General features: G+C 40.5%; 1 protein-coding gene across 8 annotated transcripts in view; it reads right to left on the minus strand.

Moving 5' to 3' along the window:
- ITPR1 (inositol 1,4,5-trisphosphate receptor type 1) overlaps positions 1-22,180 on the minus strand; it is a 213,411-nt gene that overhangs the window by 148,979 nt on the left and 42,252 nt on the right. The window lies entirely within an intron of this gene.

Raw genomic sequence — 22,180 nt, forward strand, 5'->3', positions numbered from 1 at the left:
TCCATCTAGATATGGCTTGATTTTTATTTTATTTTATTGAAAGGATAAATTGATGATTCATATAATATTTTTTGAAAACTCAGAGGAAGGCTGTGACATTTATAATTCTGGAATCAAACTTTTATGCCCTACTCTTATATGGAACTGAAATAGGGGACTTTAAAGTAGCACTAAGGAAACTGCTGCATCAGTACAACCATTTCTGCTTGTCTGATGGAATGATCTCCCTTTTTCTTGCCCCACATGCCGATCTGTGGGTTCTTCCCAGAGCCTATTAGGTGGGCAAGAAGGGAGGAGAAGGGGGCAAAGCCCTATTGCACTAGCAGGACTTGACAAACTGGCTACCACTAGGCACAACTATTTAATTTTACTCACCCTTTTGACAGTACAACTAATGCAATTTTGTTTTCAGAATAAGATCTGGCAGGTCTATTTTACGAGCACCTAACCTAAGGGAAATCCCCTCAATTCTTGTTGAGAGCTGAAACTGAGATATTACCTAGCAGGAATGAAAGTTCATACACAGTAGAAGTTAGACTTCCAAGACTTAATCTAAGCAAGCAGATAAAATCTTTTTCTGACTCAAATGTTTGATTTCACAAAGTTGCTCATATGGTTCAGCTATATGTGTCTTCTACGTACTGTTTTCAGGAAATGTAGCCACTGAACACAAACTGGAATCCAAACGCAAATACATTATTTTTGGGCAGAGATTTTGTTTATTGGCAGGATTAAAAGCACCCTGATATGCAATAATTAATTCCACCTATTAATAGCCCTATCAGATTTCATGCCAAGGAGTGTTCCAAGCCTTCTGCGTTTTCAATGAGTTTCCTCCACAATTTCAGACAAATAAAGGATATACATGCCTATGATTCTATGTGTTGTTTAAGTTATAGCATCATACTTGTAGAGGTACAATGTTCCCTACAATTCCACTGTAGCCTTTTTCAGGAGGTATGGAAATGGGGGAGCTACCATGTGATGGGGCTGCAGCAGGGTTATAAACATGCTAGATCCAGTCCTGGGTCTGTGGCTTTCCAATAATAAGGCCTTTGTGAATACATCTTGTAAAATCCAGATTGCAAAGTGTGTAAGGAATCCTCGGGCATACAAAAAGTCACATTCTAAATCATGGAAGGCAACTAAAATGCGGCCAGAGGGTGGCTCTGATATGTTGTCAGATATCTGATATCCCTCACCTGATATGTTTTCTATTTCCATAATTCCTGTGGAGAGATTGGGTTATCTCTCATAAAATGCAATGAATAAGCTACTGAAAAATTAAGAAAGTTATTCAGACCAGCAGAAAGAATAATCTATCCTGGTCAGTGAAAACAATGACAGGAGTCGAAACTATGGAAACTTTTGCCTTGGCAGCTGTGAAACAATGGCAAACCTCTTGTGGCTTAAAGAAGCTGAGATGGAAGCTTTTATTTTATTTTATTTAATAAAAAAAAACACACCAAAAATAGCTTCCTTCTTTACGAGCAAATTGCTGTGTACATTTTAACGTTGTTGTTTATGCTTTGGTTCCATGATCACTTAGATTTACTTATTGTTTAAGTGGTTCCTTTGGTCTGACATTTTCTTGTTGCAGCTTACAGCTAAAACAGCTTATGGCTAAAACTAACAAAATCTAGTCAAGCAAGAAACACCAAAATAATTGCATTTTGAAGCAATGTATTTAAATAGGATAAATGGACCTAAACAAGAATTATGGGCCAAATCTACTTATGCCAACAGACAAATACTAAAAAGGTTGTAATAGTTGTTTGCTCGCAGAGATTTATACAAGTTGCAATACTCTCTTCTACAACTGGCTTAACATTCCACCATAGAATGTGTGAGCGCCACTAATGTGCAAAGTTTCATCTCTACATCCAAAGTAAAGATTACTTTGTCATCCCTCACAGCAGTACCAATCTTCCGAGCAGCTATAATTTAAAGGACCCATGACTATGCCATCAGGCTTTTCAAGCTGAGAGAGAAAGGCAACTGTAGACAGGTTCTGGACATTTAATACCTATGACTTCCTTCTGTTTTGCCATAAGCACCAGTGAGCAAGCACGTGACATTTAACCATTTAAGTAGCGAAACAGGTAAGTGACCTTCTAAGGGCTGCTTATGGAGTTTAGGATGTCAATCACTGACTGCTGCTTGTATTTGTGGCATGAAGCAAATATATTAATGTATTGTAAGTTTCAGCAGTGAGGGTTTTTAAATAGAACGTGTTTTAGCAAGTTCAAGATGCTATTTCCACCAACAACTTGGGAAGCCACAATTAGATATAACTGCTTGGGAAAGGGGGAGAGAAAAGGAAAAGAGATTCTCCCTAGATCAGAACAAATTTTCCCCTCATCAGTTGCTAAGCAACAGATAATGCAAAAATTAAATCAAGCTCTTTCAGAATTGAGTGCTCCAAGTAACCATTAGAACTTCTAGCTGCCAGAAAAGTGAAAAATAGAACAGCTGTTCCAAGTGCCTCTTTGCAATTATGCAGAAATAAAACTTTAGGCTGTTCATTATGTAATGCAATAGACAATGCAATGTTATATGCAGTTGCATAATCAACTTCAAAATATGGCTTAATATCCTGGTTTGTCCTAGAGCAGTTAACCATAGTCCCCCAGTTCGGACAAAACAGGAAACGATGGTTAATTAAGAAATTTAATCACAGCTTGCATGGCGGGGCTCTGTGCATGAGTAAAAGGCTTGTGTATTGTTTCAGCTTAATAAGCAGTATAGGATCATCTGAAGCCTCTTACTAAATTAAGGGGGAAAACTTACTTCAAGGGATCTTGGTATCCCACATCAAGTTATTGAAAAAGACAACAAATGAGCCAATCTAACCTATTATCCTATTCTGCAGATAGTCAGTCCCAATAATCTTCAGCAGAAAAAATACATTGATGGCTCAAGGCTCAAATCATTTGGACCTAGAACAACAAGTCACCTGGATCTTATCACTGAAAATTATTTTACTATCCTACCCACACAATTACAATCCTAAACTCATTTCAGAAAGAGACTTGGCAAAATGAGAACAGGAAATCTTGGGAGCCACAGCTAAATAGTTAGATTTGAACCCTAGCAGATAATCTGCAGGCTTTTAGATACAGAAGATCTCCAAACATAATCCTGCCATTAGACAATGAAAATACTTCAGTCCTAGGGGCCAGAGGAGGAAGTAAGAAGCATGCATCCATGCAACAGCCTAATGAGAACTGGCTATGGGGGTGGGGTGCAGTATGGAACAAGGAATAGAAGGATGTACATTGTATTTTAGGTAAACCACCTTGAGATTCTTCTAGATCAAAATAAAGAGCAGAAAAGAATAGAATTTTCCATTTTATTGACCATGATCACAACAACAACCCCTTCCCAATTCCATAAATCAAAACAAAGCAAGAATATTTGACTTTAAAAAGAAGGAAATGGAAGAGGGGTTAAGCTTTCAAGCTGAGTTTTTCTCCAGACACTAATGTTTCGAATTTACATCCAAATGATTTGCAGAGATTGACAGCTTTGACTAACACAGAAGGTACACTTCAGGCTGGTATTTTTGTATTGCAAATTGTAATCAACATGCCAGCCACAAAGAATCTTCATTTCTACCCAAGAGAGAAATGTATTCATTTGCCATTAGCAATCAGCAAATGGTACTTCCAGGAATGTAATAATGCAGCAACTTGAAGAATCAGGGGACAAAAATATTTCCCAACCAACTGGAACGTATTTAAGTTTGCACAGATTTTAGACCAAGCTAAGGAACCTGTGGTCCTCCAGAAGTTGACTGACTCGAATTCCCATCCATTTCAGCCAGAATGCCAAAGGTCAGAAATTATGGGAGTTGTAGTCTTGCAACACCTGGAGATCCACATATTCCTCATTTCTGGAGTAGAACTTCTGGGTAATGCCATGAGTTGGGCCCAGAAGATGCAAGTGTGACCAAGACAGCTATTGCCTCCACCTGCCTACTCATCCTCTCTCCAGATTGCACAGTAGAGAGAGTATCGTGCTTTCTTGCCCTTTCCCCACCACTTTGAGAAGCAGTAAGGGAGGGAGACACTACCCATTCCTATTGCTCACATGTTCCAAGGGAGGGAGACTCTACTGGGCACAGTTTTAAAAAGCCACAATTCCATAATGAAACAGGTGATGCAGTGTGTAACGGACATTAGAAGCAAGGACAGAAGTGCTAGCATTATAAGAAGGAAAACTAACACAACAACCTCTCTGTCTGAGTGCTCCCAGGGAAAAAAGGGGTGAGTTCTGTGATAGTGTTGCAATTTCGAATTGTTTCCCCCCAGTTTGCTATCCTGACACCTGGTTTCCCATGTTTTAAGCACCAGACTATATTTAACTGATTTAACTGATATTTGACAGTAAAACGACAGCACCACCTGGATGTACTTTTCAGTTATTGTTTTTAGTGTGTGTCTGTGTGTGTGTGTTTGTGTATAGCAGCTTAACTTGTGCTTCATTCACCTCAGGCTCGACATTTAAAAAGTTACAGCATTGAAAGAGACACGTTGATAGCTCATAGCTTATCAGTGGATGCCATACAAAGAATAAATATAACACAGAGAAAACAAAACCATGCATTTAAATTACCAGAAGGATGTGAAGAAACGGTTGCAATGTGAGAGGATATTTATAACAAAACCCTGTTGTTACATTTTAACACTGGTAAAGAGTGAACTGTATGAAGAGATAAACTGTCAGTTGATTTCTGACTAAAGCCAGGAAGAGCTGCAATGCATAGGGGATCAGTTGGCAGTTTTCCAAGAAACAGCTAGGCTGTTGGTTTGTGGGTTTTTTAAAAAGGTCTTTACATACTTGGAAGGTTTTCTGTGATGGCAATTAACACCAGAACTTGGCTTTTATATTATGACAGTGGAGATTCTATTTAAAAAAATAAAATAAATCATCAGTTCTTAGCTGCCACAGATTCACAATTCCAAGGAGTACCTAATGACTGGCCAGAGGGATCTGACTGGAAATACTATAAGGGCAAGCAGAGCACTGTTTGAGAGGGAAAGGGGCTAGTCAATGAAGCGCCGAGGCACAAGCTGAGAAGCCAGAAAGGACAGGAAGTCTCCAGATACAGTTTTCTAGGATAGCCTCAGACCAGAGCTGCAGTCACCAACAGCTGGCCACAGGAAGACTTCAGAGGAGGCAACTGCAATATTTTCCTGGGATCTTCAAGTTACCTGACCAGAAGGAAGACTTCAGGGGAAAGCTGAAGGGAGCCTTTCAGAGGAACAGAGGCAGCCTCAAGGAGATTGAATCTAGTGTGAGTGATGAGCCAATCTTGGACTCCCGGCAGTGTGTCCACTCAGCCCCAACTTTTGCCACGGCCATGCCCACTTGCAGCCCTATCCAGGTAAATTGTTGTACTGTAGTAGCAGTAATGGCAGTAAGCAACACTGTCAGGGAAGTCTAATATTGTACAAAAGGTACAATATTAGAAACGTTTTATTAAATACGATGGAACAAGCCACTTCCAGAAACTCTAGAATTTCCTTTCAAACACACTTAAGAGAGGGCTGGGCAAGCATCTCTCAGAGGCCAACACAGCTCCAAATGCACTTATATTCCGTTTACTTATTTCCCACAATAATATAAAGTTAACGCTATAAATATAAAAAAATGTATGTGAGCAAAAAGGAGGAAATAAATACATAAATAAATGATCAAAGGGGCTGAAACACGTTAAATTAATGTTTGAAATGCTAAATTTGTTTACAATATAAAATAAGGATTAGCATTTCCTTGTGCCTTATTGCACCAATGCATGATAAAATAAAACCCTCAATTTTTTAATGAATAAATTATCTGGTTCTTTACCCTCACTCACACTTACAACATTAGTCAACTTATGAGTGTTGGCTAATTTAAAAATATATTTATAATCCATTATTTCAATGTAAAATGCTCCATTAATTTTAACGGGATTGCATGTGCATATCTCTGCAATGAATTGTGGTTACTGTCTCCAGCTGGATTAGACTACTGTATTTTTCCATGTATAAGACTTCCCCCTTTTTTTTTGAACTCTAAATTAAGAAATCAATATTTTAAACACCTGAGATCGCCCAAACATGTTGACTTTTTTTTAGGAAATTCACCCAAATGTGCTGCCGCTGAGGGAGGGAGGTAAGGCAGGGCAGATGGGTGAGCGATAACTAGCGACAGGGAGCGGGAGAAGGATTCAGAGCCAAGCAGGGCATGAAGATGGCTGACACCAATCAGAAGTACAACGGGCAGGTGAAGTGCTGGACTGCATTTTTCTGTGTATAAGATGACCCCCGTGTATAAGACGGCCACCTATTTTGGACTAAAAAAAATAAGCAAAAAACCCCACCTCTTATACACGGAAAAATACGGTACCTACAAAGTGACTTTTTTTTTTAAAGGCATGTGAAGGAAGGACATTTAGAAGCAAAATTCCATTTTCATATTGGTCACACATGCTTTTCACAATATATATTTAAGTATGCAGGTCATATATTAAGCGCCTATGAAAATACCAATCCACCTGTTCTCATTCCACGATAGAATCAACCTGAATTCCTATTATTCTAAATTACTAAATTCACAGCTCCTTTCAAAAAAAATAAAAATAAAATTTGCAAGTCTGAAGTCACCAGTCAAGATATTTAAGTTTTATATTCTTCAAAATTATTGGAAATAGAATCATTAAAAGGAGAACTGTGACTGGCAGGCAGGAGATTGCAGTGTGGATATATGCTAACATCCTGCCCCATCCTTATGACAGAAACAAAATCTCTGCCTGTCTCTGTGTATATCAATATTAAACAGAGATACCATGAAAATCCCCATGGAAGAAACAATATTTTCTTGCAACAGAATCTCAAGCATATCTGGTCTAGCAAAAAACAGCACTCTATTAAGGGATTCATATTCACAGACTTCCCTGGTCCGACTGCCACAATTTCCAATTGACTGCATGCATGCTTTAATAAATGGGTAGCTCTTTAAAAAGCTTCAGATAATGCAAATCTGAAGAAAGCAGGAAAATTGTCATTTGGTTTGCCTGTAAGTAGTTGACTTTTTAAAAAACAGTGGGAGGACAAGCCAGGCCAAGCCAGGGACAACAATTTAGTCTCTTTCCCTCACGAACCCAAATTCATAACCCTAACCCCTCAAATACTAGTTTATTTGCTTTTTTAAAAAGACTATTCAATGACAAAACTATGTGACAAATGACACGACTAGTTTTGTCCTAAGTTTTCATTCCTAGATTGGCATGGCACAGGGAAAATAACTGATAAATGGAGAAGGTAGCCACAACATTGCCCGCTCCTTATTTGCTTTCAGTAGTAGTGTGAAACTTTGCATTAAAAATGCAGACAGCCACAAAAGGCTCAACCAGAACCGTAATTCTTGCAAGGTATTTTATATTCAGGTACAGTTAACCAAGTACAAAATATGCATAACGTTGGCAGTGGCAAAGGGTATGCAAATTTCAGTTGTGACTTTCCCCCTTTTTGAAGCAGGGAAGATTTAGGCTGTGTAGAAACTTCTGAGCAGAAACAGGAAAGCCACATTTGAAACAAATGCACCATATTCAGCAATCTCTTGACTAGCATATATCAGCTGGTGACAGAACAGTGGGAATACTCAAACTCTTCCTTCCCAGCTAGAGAAAGGACAGTAGCTTTGAATCCTCGTTACCAGAATTAGAGCTGCCCCAAATATTCTCCATTTTGTTCTCAGTCTGAAGCTAGCAAACTAGGTGGAGCAGCTATTGTCCCATCCCCCGCCAAAAAGAATCCAGTTTATGCAAATATCTACCCTACTCCCCCCCCCCCAAATCCAATCCTGTTTGGCACCATTATTCTCTCTGATGGTCTCTTTCTGCAGCTCATGCAAAGAAGGGTCATGCAGCAAACCCAATGCACTGCACTGCACACACAATCAGATTTGGATACATGGCAATGTTAGGGGAGCCCTTGAGGATGTTTGAGAGAAAGGAGGCAAGTGAGGTCAATGGAAATGAATAAGTGAATGTTTACAGAAGTTCCGGGGGGGGGGTGTCATTTTGGGAACTCCTAGAAACAGTTTGCAAAAAAAAGCAGAGCCTAGCTGATGCACTCTACTTGTAGAATATCAGATTCTTTTTTTTTTAATGCAATCTAGTATTTGGCCCAAGAGATAACTGAGTGAAATGAAGAAAAGTTGGAGATGGGTAAAGCAAACTGGGATTTCAAAAATAATAATAATAATGCAGTATTTTTTTGCTCTGTATTTTCATATTTAGCAGCAAGGTAAATAGTACCTGGGACGTGGGTGGCTCTGTGGTCTAAACCACTGAGCCTCTTGGGCTTGCCGATTGGAAGGTTGGCAGTTCAAATCCCTGTGACGGGGTGAGCTCCCGTCGTTCGGTCCCTGCTGCTGCCAACCTAGCAGTTCAAAAGCATGTCAAAGTGCAAGTAGATAAATAGGTACCACTCCGGTGGGAAGGTAAATGGCGCTTCCATGCGCTGCTCTGGTTTTGCCAGAAGTGGCTTAGTCATGCTGGCCACATGACCCAGAAAAACTGTCTGCAGACAAATGTCGGCTTCCTCGGCCAGTAAAGCGAGATGAGCGCCGCAACCCCAGAGTCGTCTGCAACTGGACTTAACTGTCAGGGGTCCTTTACTTTAAACAGTACCTAGCTGCATGTGGCGTTCTCTAACACTCACCAGATAGATAGTTAGAAAGGGGAGTCTCAGAAAGCGAAGCAAGTTATAGAGGAGATAACCATGTTTTAAAAGGACAGTGTTTGTCAAACTTCTATCTGCAGTTCTTGATTGTGTGAGGTGACATGCACAACCCCCAACATTTAAGAGCTAGTTTGTATGATCAGCACCTTCATGAATTTCTTGCCTAAAAATGCAAGAGTGAGTATGTGTGGGGAGAGAGAGAGAGAGAGAGAGAGAGAGAGAAGAAAGAAAGAAAGAAAGAAAGAAAGAAAGAAAGATCAGGCAAAATCTGTTGTTTCCCCACATCTGCAAGAAATGAACAAAGCCCACTGGTCATTTTATAAAGCTGATAAAGTACATTGCCTAATATTAAGACTTAAACAGGATTAAAAAAATACATCCCTGAAACTACTACTTAACTAGTCAGCTTTAAACTATCATTTTCAAAGCATACTTGCTAATTTTTTGGTAGTACTACTTCCCTATTTTGTTAATACAACTTCCCTATTTTGCTCAATAGTGCCCTTCTGCATATCTCTGAAACCTGTAGAATAACATGGCTCAAAGCTGCTTTTTGAATGTTGCACAGTTCCTGTTTAATTTTAGATGCTTTTAGGGAAAGACCCAACTGCTCAAGCTCAGAGGAATTCACCCTTCTCTTCCCTTCTTCCCGCCCCGCTGAGCCCTTCAAATCCTTAGTGGAGGCCCAAGACAGTCTACATTAAACAACTACAATCTTTTGGCAGAGGATCAAAAATTATTGTAACATAGCATGGAATTTCTCCATCAAGACATTTTTAGAGACATGGCTTTGAAACAGTCTCCCACTTCTTCCGAAAAGAAACAGAGAAAGTTTCTCACTTGGCAACCCTCTTGTAATCTGAGTTTAAAAGTCAACAAACAAAACCTGAATTGCTCCAAATATTGAAAGATAAGTACCTGTTAAAAGGTACGACCCCAAAAGTTTTAAGTGCAATAAAGCCATGTGTGGCAAAATGAACATAGGCTTCAGCCTGATCCAGCATAGTGTTCTCCAACTAATATGTTCTCAGAATGGCCAATCAAGAGGCCTCTGGGAAGTCTGCTAGACGGGCCTAACTGCAACATGGGAGTGGTCTAATTGTTCCCACACAGCCTCAACCTATCTTGGAATACAAAGCTCACCTGTGACCACTGAAGCTTCCAAAATCTCTATAGCTCTAACTTCCCCTATGAATGTAAACAGAAAGAGACTTTGGGCAAGTTGGTAAGCAGCTCCGACTCAGGGCTCCATGATTGCCTCCAACACACTACCTGCTCCATATTGGCGCTAGGGTCCTGGGGAAAGATGCCTGCAATGGGCCCCATCTCCAAGTGGGCTGCTTCCATGTCATTGCCCAAAAGGAGAGGGGCAAGGAGAGTGGAGGGTGTTGCTCTCTTTGGCCCATCACTACTTGCATGCTTGTGAAGGGCAGGGGGAGGAAGGAGCAACAATGATGGGAACCATAGAATTAAAAGCCAGCCCATAAATTCAGGAGTGTTGGCCTTCTCAGGTCCCCAAGACCCACCTGCTCACCAATTCTCTTCTGCCTTGGTCTGATCCAAGCCTTTAGCTCTTACCTGGACTGTTTGCCTACACATGTCCTTAGTGTTCTCCTGACCCAGCTATGCCTTATGCTTTAACATGCCCACAGCATTCCCTTTCCAAAATTACAGAAGAGGCACAATATCGTCAACTCAGCTATTCCAGCACTTTTTAGAACACCGAAAGCCATTCTCAGAGGAATTGGCAGACATGGGTGCCCTGCAAGAAGACATTGAACTAAGTGGACTTTTAATTCTCTCAAACGCTTAAAGATTCAATGACACAGATATACACAGAACAACCTCCCACCAAGCCTATTTCCTATCCACAATAATCCAAGTTGATTAACACTGAAGATTTCCCTATTACTGAAAACAATCTCCTTAACTTTGGAGGAAGGGAAACGAAAGTGGAAAAATAGTCCCTAAACTAGCAGAACAGTTCCTTCCAGAAGCAACAAGGAGCAGAGCGTTACCAAATAAGGCAAGTGAAAGCTAAACGCCAGGAAGAAGCAGGCCTCATTGTGGGTATTTTTTATTTTTTGGGTGGTGTGTGCTAAAGATCAGACAGCTGGATAATAGAAAATGCAACTATACCAGCATTATTAGAGTGGTTCTCAGATGGGAAGAACAAATGTTCAGAAACCATGAACGGAAGCAAGGTCTGCCAGAAAAAGGGACCTAAAGGCATTTAAACAAGGCTTCAGAATGCTACCACATATTTTTAGACACAGAAGAACATATTAAAGTCTAGAGTTAAACAGCCTATCCTGTCTTTTTCAGCACGGTAGTTAAAGCTTAATATTTGCTTGTGCTGTTGTTGCTCATGAGATACAAGCAATCACTAGATAAACAACTGCAATTTTAAAATGCAGAGTGCACCCCAGTATAATATACAGTGCTGTTTTTGTGGGGGTTTCCCCCCTTTTTTTCTTTTAGTGCTTTAACACCTCTCTTCTAGGTGACTGTCATTTCCACTGTAACACTTAAGCAAAAACCATACAAAATGCTCTAGACATAAGGGTATTCACAACTTGGAATGTAAATGCTGCAAGATAAATTCTGAGGAAAATTTGTAAAATGTTGAGGAGCATAGACAGCTTACTATGTGCTGTGTGAAGAAATACTTTCTTTTGTCTGCTCTACATCTTCCAACATTCAGCTTCATTGGCAGTCCCTGTGTTAACAGTAGTGCCCTGAGAAAGAACTATCTAAGATTGTCAATTAAGTTCAAGGCCACGGCAAAATTTTAACTAGGACTGCACACTTTGCCAGCTTTAAAACCTTTACTTCTTCAGAAGCCACGTTTCTTTCAAAAGCTAAATTGATTTCTGCTTCGAACCTACATCAGGAGAATAATATGAAGTTATTCTCATTGCCTATTCACGGTTACAAAGCCCTAAATAGCTCGGTCTTTGAAAATCCTACTTGCTGAACCACTTCAATATGAGGAGCATTCAAATTAAGAGAGCCTTACAAAGCAGGATTTTAAAAAGGTGTCCTGTTTAATGGATGTGCGTTTACAGTAATAATGTGCTTCAATGTCTCACATCTTTTGAATGCCTTAAAAACAAAAGTGATGTCTGCATATCACTTTCAGGATATTAAGCTATATTTCAGTAAATAGAATAAGACATAAGAATATAAATGCGTGGGTAGTAGCAAAAAGAGAGGAAGCAGCTAAGCTGGGTCAAAGAAATGAGAATGTGGTTAAAGTATGATTCAACATTAAGTTGTCCTCCAGCACAATCACTTAGTATATTGCTCTGGGAAGCTGCCTAAGACATTTGTCAACCAAGAGAAACAGAACCAGCAGTCAACTTGCATTTCCTGTTTGAGCAGCCAGTCAGTGGCTCAAGCTTCTCTCCACACATCTGGTGTTCCCACGGTTCCCCATATAGACACTCGCCACTGAAACTGCAAAAACATGAATCAAAGAACTGGGGCCTAATTTGAAGGCTCCCCAAAGAAAGCTTCTACAGTGTGAGCATCGTAGAAGACTTACAGTGCCTCTCACTTATGACAGGATTGATGCATGCTATTTTTAAACATAGGCTACATCACATGCTATACCAGGTGGGCAGAAGATATTGCAGAAGCACTTGGCAATGCTGAGCATATTAACTGGTCTCTGAATAAAAGAGAGTCCTTTCCATCCACTATTGGTCCAATTTTCTACAAATATTCACACAACACTTTACCCATCATATTTTCAGGATATAAATAAAGCAGAGTGTAGAATTCACACTACATGGCCATGCATGCTTCTGATTAAAAATATGACCATTTTACCCACTAGACAGGAACAGTGAATGAACAGGTGCTAATTTGCAAAAGACAAGAGGATTGCGATAGAGCAAGGTTAGACACATGGTATCCTCCAAATGTTGTGGACTAAAACTCCCATCCGCCCCAACCAGTGTGACAAGTAGTCAGAACTGATGGGAGTTGTAGTCCACATTTTCTGGAGGGCACCAGGTTGGCTACCCTTGTGCTTGAGCATTAGAAGAGAGAGAAGAAACATAAGAGTAGCTCTAGCTGCCTCCTGAAGGAATCAGTTGCTCAGTGTCCAAGAGGATATATTGTTGACGTGAGTCTCTCAGTAACAATAAACAGAAGTCCTGTGATAGAGGGTAAAATCAAGCAGGCATTTCAAAGTCAGTAGCAAAGATGTCCAGGGCCTCCCTGATCAGCTTTAATGGAAAGAGTCTCAATTGTTGACACTCCAAGACTGATGGTGGAAATGCCTGCTCTAAAAATTAGATAATACTCCCAGAAAGAACTAATGTGTGATTTGAGAATGTTCCTAAATCCAGGTTCTCTCTGGGATGCCCAAGTGCAGGTAGTGTCCAGGAGCATGTTTCATCAACAAGTGGATTTGTAAATTATGCCCCTTCCTTTTAAAAAAGAGAGGATTTTTATCATTATGGTGTGTGCCCTGGGAACCTCCTAACCAGACTAATATATTGCATGTGAGGCTGGCCTTTAAAACTGTTGAGAAGCTACAAAATGTGCAATTAGACTGGTTTCAGGTGTGAGACACAGAGAACAAGATGCACAACTTAGCATGAACTTCACTGTTTGTCAATTCCTTTGCAGGTTAATCTGAGGTGCTGCATCTTACAGTCTTCATAGACTGGCACCAGCATCCTCTTTCTTCCTGCTCTTTGAGACCTAGGATTTAAAATGTGCTGACAGTATTATTGGAAACATGGGTTGCTGATGATGGGGTGGAGGTGCACAGCTTATCTCGAGCATTTTTTACTAGCTTGTATCGCAGAACATTTCCACTGCTGCAGAATAGTACCAGAATGAAAACAGGGATCTTGCAATGTACTTCTGCCTTCTATAGCATGCTTGTCTCACTATGCACTATGCAAAGGACGTTCAGGTGAAAAAATACATGTCCAACCATTTTCAAACGCAGAGCTGCAAGGCTTTGCACATCTATAGATTTCTGAATTCACCCGATACCATTGCCATGTTAGAACGTCAAGGACACAAAGATAAAATCAATGTAGAATTCGCTGCCTCTGAAGACTTTGCCTGAGCCTGTGCCTATTTCAAAAGCAGTATTAGGGCTACTTTTGAGTTACTGGGGCATTTTACTATTTTTAAAGTTACATTTTTGTTTCATTTTAGCTAAGTGGCTTTTATGCTTTTAGTACTATAGGTTGGTGGTTCGAATCCCCACGAAGGGGTGAGCTCCCATTGTTCGGTCCCTGCTCCTGCCAACCTAGCAGTTCGAAAACATGTCAAAGTGCAAGTAGATAAATAGGTACCACTCCAGCGGGAAGGTAAATGGTGTTTCCGTGCGCTGCTCTGGTTGCGCCAGAAGCGACTTAGTCATGCTGGCCACATGACCCGGAAGCTGTACGCCGGTTCCCTCGGCCAATAAAGCGAGATGAGCTCCGCAACCCCAGAGTCGGCCACGACTGGACCTAATGGTCAGGGGTCCCTTTACCTTTACCTTACTATAGGTTATTGGTGGTTTGTTTGTTTATTTGACAAACGGTTAGCCACCAGATGACATTAGGATAAAAGACTGAAAGATAATTCTATATGTGTCTATTCAAAAATAGAAATGAACAAATCTATGCATTTTGGTTTCTCTCAGTTTTAAAGTACTGTACTGTACAGTTTACCTCATTTTTCCCATCAGTGGACAAACTTCATTGAAATAAAGAAAAACCTGCATGAAAAATTATACTCATTCTCATGAACGTTTTACAAGCCATTCCATCTATTATTTTTGCCTGCTATTTCCCCAATATATACAGTTGGATGCTTTTTGTTGCGGGAGAACTGCATTACAATATTCAAAGTATCGCTGTGCAAAGAGCAAAATTGACAGGTTCACATCAAAATGCAAACCAAGCGAACTTCTCCTTCATCCCACATTATTTTTATTATGTATTTTGTGGTTTTATATCTTTATTTTATTATGTGAACTGCCCTGAGACCCCCAGGTATAGGGCGGTATATAAATTCAATAAATCATCATCATCTCCTCTACACAGAAGCAAGTCCTGCTGAATTCAACAGGGTTTCCTCTTGGGGGAAACGGGTAGAGAACTGCATCCTGAATAAGCTAAATTAGCATGAAGTGTGTGAGCAACGGAAAGGGCAGAAGGAGAACAGGAAACAGAAACTCTTGCACTGGATGTTCCACCACTTGTTTTCTTGCTGTTAAGTGTTTTAGAGAACTAACAAGGTCCTCCTACTTCAAAAGCAGTCCACCAGGACTGTATCAGCAGTGACATTTGATATCTCATTCTACACCGTACCGTGCCAATTTCTGTTCGCTACCACAGAAGAAAACTGGCTCCCAATTAAAATGCCACCATCTGATATTAGGCCTCCCACGGAAAAGGTTTTCTTCCAGGCAAAAGAAAATCTCAAAATTTAAAGCCAGAAACTTGACTTATTACTGAAGCTGTTTGCAAAAATTAACTGACCCCTGAGCTTCAAGCACAAGTTTTAGCTTTTAATCCTCCCGTTTTAATCCTACACCGTTTAGCTAAAATCTGATTTCCTATCTAAAAACCTACATTTTCCTTAAAAGCAATGACATTGTCACTAAAGGCTCAGGTGGCCTCAGTAGCTCCAGCTGCCTATTTCCAGCTCCAGCTCCTTTTGAACAGAGATGACCTGGACATTGTACTCCGTGCTCTTGTAACTTCCAGATGGGATCATTACAATGCACTATGCAGGACTCCCCTCCAAAGGCAACTCAGAAAATTCAAATGGTCAAAAATGCAGTGGCCAGATTCCATTCAGAATGTATACAGTCCCTGTGATAAAACAGCAGCACTGGTTGCCAGTTCATTTCCAGCTGTTGCACACTGGGTCAACATCTTCACTGAGCTATCCACTATGATCCTGAAGTCTTGTTTGTGGCCTGTTAGCACCAATTCATATCTCATTAGCATATTTTTTTAAAAAAAATATGGGGTTTGTTTTTTGTTTTGGTCCCAATGTACATCACTTTACACATGCTTAGACTGAATTGTATTTTCCATTTAACTGCCCATTCACCCAGTTTGGATAGATTGTTTTGGAACTCTCTGCAATCTTTTATTTTTAAGCATGATGAGCAATAGGCATCAGCAGCGATTAAATAATAAAGTAAAGGCAGCAAGCAGTGGGAAAACACCCTTTTTAAAAAGCCTGCCTCTTCGTTAAACTGTTTGTGAGCAGAAGGACTACCTGCACCCATATGAATCTCCCTGTGCTCTAAGATTAGTATCCAAGCTATTGCTTGTTGGTCACCTTTAAAGATCAGTTAGACTGGCAGGAGCTAGGGATAGGGTCTTATTAGTCCCTTCTCCAAGAATATACAATTGGGCCCTTCAGTTGTAATATTAAATAAGACGTTGAAAACCCTCCTATTTCAATTAGCCATTACTTGCTGTGAGGTTTGTTTCTATAGCTCTGGAAATGGCTTTATGCAGATTTATATTCTAACATTGCTATTTTATTAACCATACCTTAATTTTAGTGGTTCTACTCAGAGTAGGACTTACACTGAATACAACACACTGGGCGAGATTTACATAACCAGCCCTATCAGTGGAAGACTTGCGCAAGGACTTCCACTTGTGTGGTGGGACTCCCCCCCCCCAATTATTGTTGTTGTTTAGTCGTGTCCGACTCTTCGTGACCCCATGGACCAGAGCATGCCAGGCACTCCTGTCTTCCACTGCCTCCCGCATTTATATGCCTGTTGTCTTTGTCCATGGAGTTTCCTTGGCAGGGATACTGGAGTGGCTTGCCCGTTCCTGCTCCAGGTGGATCACGTTTGGTCAAAACTCTCCACTATGACCTGTCCATCTTGGGTGGCCCTGCACGGCATAGCTCATAGCTTCTCTGAGTTATTCAAGCCCCTTCGCCACGGCAAGGCAGTGATCCATGAAGGCCCCCCCCCAATTGCATCCCTCCAAAATTGGCTTGGGGCAGTCAGGAGAACCCCTAAAACAGCATGCGGGGGAGGAAGGGATAGTTCTACCTGGCAAGCTGAAATCCTTGTATAGGTAGAACAACTGAAAGAGAGGGTGGTGTTGTATTTCACCCAATGATTCCAATTTTCAATTTGCCATTGAAAAAACAAATTTACATTCGACCAAGTCAAAAATATTTAAATTCCATTCACCACTGGATATCATACAAAATAGATTCTGATGAAGTTTATCCAAAATTAAGTTAGCTTAATCTTCTTATTAAAATTTTAATATCCTGGTTTCAGAAATACTATACACATACTATATAATCTTAATATACTATGTTTTGCTATGTTTTTATATACAGTATACTGTAAGACGCCCAGAGTGTCTGGGCAAACCCAGCCAGATGGGCAGGGTATAAATATTATGATTAGCATCATCATCATCATACATTCTCTCTCAGGGGTACAAAGTTTAGCCCTATAGCTACTTCATCCCGGCAAAGCACACATTAGAGAAATCCACACAATTCCCCCAAATGGCAACTCAAATCTCTGGTTTTAATTGGCTGCTGCTGACCAATTGCACTCTATTCCCTTTTGCCTATTACCTGATCCTCCTTTGCCTCCTTTTAGCACCACAGCCTCTGTCCTTTCCTACTTTGCCCTTAACTTTTCTGAACACCAGCTCATGTACCAAGGCAATATGGAGAAGGACAAACTCATTTCATCTGCTAGTGGAGCAAACCTATGCCAAAGTGAGGGTTATTTGAGGTAAGTCTAGCCTGGCTATACATGAAGAACTGCTGCCAAGGAACTATTAAGTACCACTGTTGAGAGCCAGTGTGACATACTGAGTAAAGTGTTGAACACGGGCAAAAGAGACCCGGGTTCAAAACCCCACTCAGCCATGAAACTCATTGAGTGACCTTGGGCCAGCCACTACCTCCCAGTCTAACCAATCTTCTGTTAATACAGTACAGTGGACAAAATCCATCAGCCCCTTGGAAGAATAAAAACATGCTATTAAACTCAAGCTACTCTGTATTTTCTGTCTATAGTTGTTTTGGCTTAAAATAAAAGATTGTACTGCTTAATAGAAGAATTCTGTCTTCTGATGGAGGACAGAATGTTACTTTGTCCATGCTTAAGATGCTAATCATGCATCCATCACCTGCTGAAGAAAATTATATCTCTATTGCCAGGTACAGTACTGGCAGTTAAAATACATCTTTAGCTTACGTTGAAAGGCAGGGGGTACAAAGAGAAGCTGCCAAAACTCAAAGTGAAAAAGGACAAGGATTCAATCCAGTTACGCACCCTATTTTACAGAACAATCAGCTGAATAGTTTCAGTCAAGGTCTCAGCTTTCAAAATATGTGGGAGAAATCATAGGGGGTCGCATATATTAATGGAGCTTTAGGTCTTCCATGAAGGTACCAGAAGTCATAAATCTATCCTGAAAGGCAATATTGCTTGATCCAAAAACGAAACAAAAATCAGTGATAGATCTGATTTTGATTGGGTAACAATTTTCAAAATAAATAAATGCAGGCAAACAGTTGCAGCATGTGAGGCTTCCACAAATCTACTAGATAAGTCAAGAGCGACATTTGCCTTCCCCTCACTCCAACAGCTACTCCTGTCCCACAGCCCAAGCAGAAAGATTTGCTCTGCAAACTCTCCATTACACTACTTGCAGAGAACTTGGGAGAAATAGATTTTGCTCTCCCTTTAGTAGAAGCCCAATGTGAAGCCTAAGGAAACACCTTTCCCTTCCCTTGAGTTCTTGGCACATGCCACAACACTCGGGGGGGGGGGAAGGTGGCAATTAAAAGCCAACACAAAAGCCAAGCCAAAGATACATGGCCCTTTGTTCATAGAACTATGGAGCCACTGGTTTCTATTTATGAACTCTCATAATTTCAGAGAACTGACTCGAATTTGCAACAATTGCTTTATCAAATGTTTGTCCGCTGGATGAACAGTTTTGCTTATTTAACACATAGCAGTAACTCCTCGCAGCAGAGAAAAGAGAAAACAGCCTCAATAAATTGCTTTGTGTCAGTTACTGCAGTCAACATGCAATGCAAGGAGCTTTGGCATCTAAAATCAGAGGTGAGTGAAGCAACCATCAGGACATGCCCAAATGTTCGCAAGTAAAATCCACCACTGGGCCACTTGATGATGCACAATATTCCTTAACTATTAAGGATGATTAAGTAAGTTCTGAAAGTTCTATTTTTCCCCAGGCTGAAATCCACCAGTAAGTCACAATACATGGGGTATAGATGCTCTGCAACCGAAGCATACCTAATGTTTGTATAAAAGCTGTTTATCTTTGAAGACACAACATTCGTTCTGTGGTTTGCTATGCTGTTAGTGAAAACTATAAATTCACCTCCAGAGCTTACGCACTGAATACAGGGAAAGTCTCCAGCACAGACGAACTGGACAGGCAGGTTTTCATAGCTTGCATAACAAAATGACTGAAACCAGCATACTCAAGGACAGAAGTCAAGGACTGGATGGCTTTGCTATACAGATATAATTACAGTTGCACAAGCAGGTGTACTGAAACTGTAGAGAGAAAGAGAAGACAAAGGGGAAAAGCAGAACAACACTGAAAGCAGGAAGTCAATGGCCTTTTAATCTGAGGGGAAGGTTATTGTTTTGTTCATTGTTATAGTGTGTATTTTTATATTGTAAACCGCCCTGTGATCATCAGATGAAGGGCAGTATAGAAAATTTAAAAATAAATAAATAATTGTTGAATGCACCAGGTAGTGATGCCATTAGTTTCACTTAGTGTAATAATGTATTACGTGGTGAGAGTATCAGGCCATGAATGCTTACTCACTGTAGTACAGAGGTGGGATCATAAAGAGAACAGAATTGCAGAGCCTGCCATCATTTGCACTGTACTTGTACAAATTGATAAAACTTCTCACACATACATGCATTCCTTCCCCATATTTTGTTCACGGTTTCCCCCTTTCCTAAAAAAAGGAAATATACTAAAACATTTGGATATATTGTTGTAAAAGCTGAACATATATGCATTACGAATGCGGATAGCAAGGATGCAATCCAGTCATACTTTGTATGAATTCATATTTCAGGAACTAACAGTCCTACTAGGAACAGGATATGCATACACATACATGGAAGGATTACTTGCCTTAATGATTTTCAAACAGCCCTGTCTCCTCTTTCAAAAGTGCTTATTTGAGAGAGGAAAGGAAATACTGCTTTTTAAAAATAAAAGAAAGCTAAATAAGCATAGTGTTATGTTGTCTGCCATAAGCATGCTGAGAACTGAACATTCTGTACACAACCATGTGTTTTGTCAGTTGTTTATTATTTTATTTTATTTTATTTGTTTTGGTATGCTACAATCTCAGCTGGAAGGAACATCAGGGAACCAACCTTGAAAATGTCAATTTGTTGTGTTCTGAATATCCATAATTCAGAAAGCGAAAGGTGGGCAACCTGCCTACACCAAATTTGTGCAGGATTCTGGACTTATAGTCCCTGAAATCGTAGGCTGCAGTCCTAACCCTGGGAGTAAGCTCATTAAATAGAACTCCTGAGTAGATATGACTAGGATTGGCCTACACAGATGTGTTAACAATATACAGCCATACTTTGGTTTTCGAACAGCTTAGTTCCCAAACGTTTTGGCTCGCGAACGTCGCAAACCCAGAAGTGACTGTTCCGGTTTGCAAACTATTTTTGGAAGCCAAATGTCCAGTGGGGCTTCCGTGGCTTCTGATTGGCTGCAGGAGCTTCCTGCAGCCAATCAGAAGCTGTGATTTGGTTTTCAAACGTTTTAGAAGTCAAACAGACTTCCGGAACGGATTCCATTCAACTTCCAAGGTACGACTGTACCATCCTATCAGCAGAAGGATTTCCCCATTTGTGCATCAGGACTTTTCCTTCTCTCCTCTCTGGACATATATTAAGGTTACCAGATTTTTTCAATGAATCCAGGGACACTTTTCAACTTCCTACTAAATAGATGGATTTTGTCAGGGGACTGATTTGTAAATCCGGGGACTGTTCCCACAAAACAGGGACGTCTGGTAACCTTAGCATATACCCTGACCCCTTCCCAAATCAGCTTCAGAGGGCTGGGGAAAATATTTACAACAGATTTGGGAGGCACACAGGAGGAGGCAGGGAATGTTCCATTGCTCAAGCAGAAATCTTTAGCACTACACTGGATTCCACCGTTAGTCTTTCAGGGAAGATATTCAGACCACCTGAACATTATTTTCACAGTCACACTTCATTATGCACTTTTAATGGCTTTTATGAAGCTATAAGTGAGGCTAAGCCGTCCTGAGCTCAACTCCCCATAGATCCAAAGTATTTCAGTCCCATGGCATATTGTAACCAAGTATAATATTTCATTAAATATCTTGCTCATACCAGCTTATTAAGTAGGGAACACACTAATTTTAGAAAACTGATTATCTAGTTCTTTCTAACATAGTGTTACTGCAGTTAAGGTCAGATTTTACACAGCAGCTATGGCAACAAATCTGCAATATGCCTTTGTCTACAACGCTGGAGCTAGATTTATTTGCCGGAGTGTTCTACTTTATAGCTAACTCAGCCTTTTGGCATGGTTGCCCTCAGCCCTACCCAAAACATTATGTGCTTCTTTGCAAAAGTGAAGAAGGTTGGAGGAGGGAGGAGTTAAATAAGCTCCTTAAATACACACTCACCAATTTTAAACTGGCTACCACTGGTATTCATTGTTTCCCAGTTATTTAGAGGCAGATCTTGTCAATGTCTCCCTTCACCCTGGAACAATGCCACCTTACAAGCATATTTCAAATCTACTCAGCAGGGGTCACAGCTAGAGGCAGTCATGAAGTAAACCGGGTAGCTTTTAGGCCCTGCAGCACAACTTGATTCACAAGGGTTCACTTAAATCTAATTCTTAGGCAAGCATCATCGCATATGTGTTGCATGAAGGATGTCCCAGTTTCAATCCATGCTATCTCCAGCTAGAAGGACTTTCGAGAGCTGCTACAGATGCCAAGCTGGCCTGGTATATGGCATGACTCTATGTTCTTAATATGACACAGTGCTCTCCTTTGTTCTGCATCATCCTTCACACCCACACCACACATTGAAAGCAGCAGCACATTTAAAACACATTGCTTTCCCCCAAAGAATCCTTGGAACTTTGGTTTAAGGGTGCTGGGAATTATAGCTCTGTGGGGGGGGGTTAAACTACATTTCCCAGGCTTATTTGAGGGAAGCTATGATTGTCAAAGTGGTATAATTGTTTCCTAAATGTACGGCACTGATGTCACCATTATCAGCCCCCTATCATAGCAAGCCATGCAAGCTATTTAAAAGGCAAAATGGAACAATCCCACATATACTACTCCCTGAACACTTTTGAATTTTTTTTTATTCTACTTGCCGTATTTTTCGCTCTATA

Source organism: Podarcis raffonei, chromosome 2 (assembly GCF_027172205.1).
Source record: "Podarcis raffonei isolate rPodRaf1 chromosome 2, rPodRaf1.pri, whole genome shotgun sequence".
In the NCBI taxonomy this organism is placed as follows: Eukaryota; Metazoa; Chordata; class Lepidosauria; order Squamata; family Lacertidae; genus Podarcis; species Podarcis raffonei.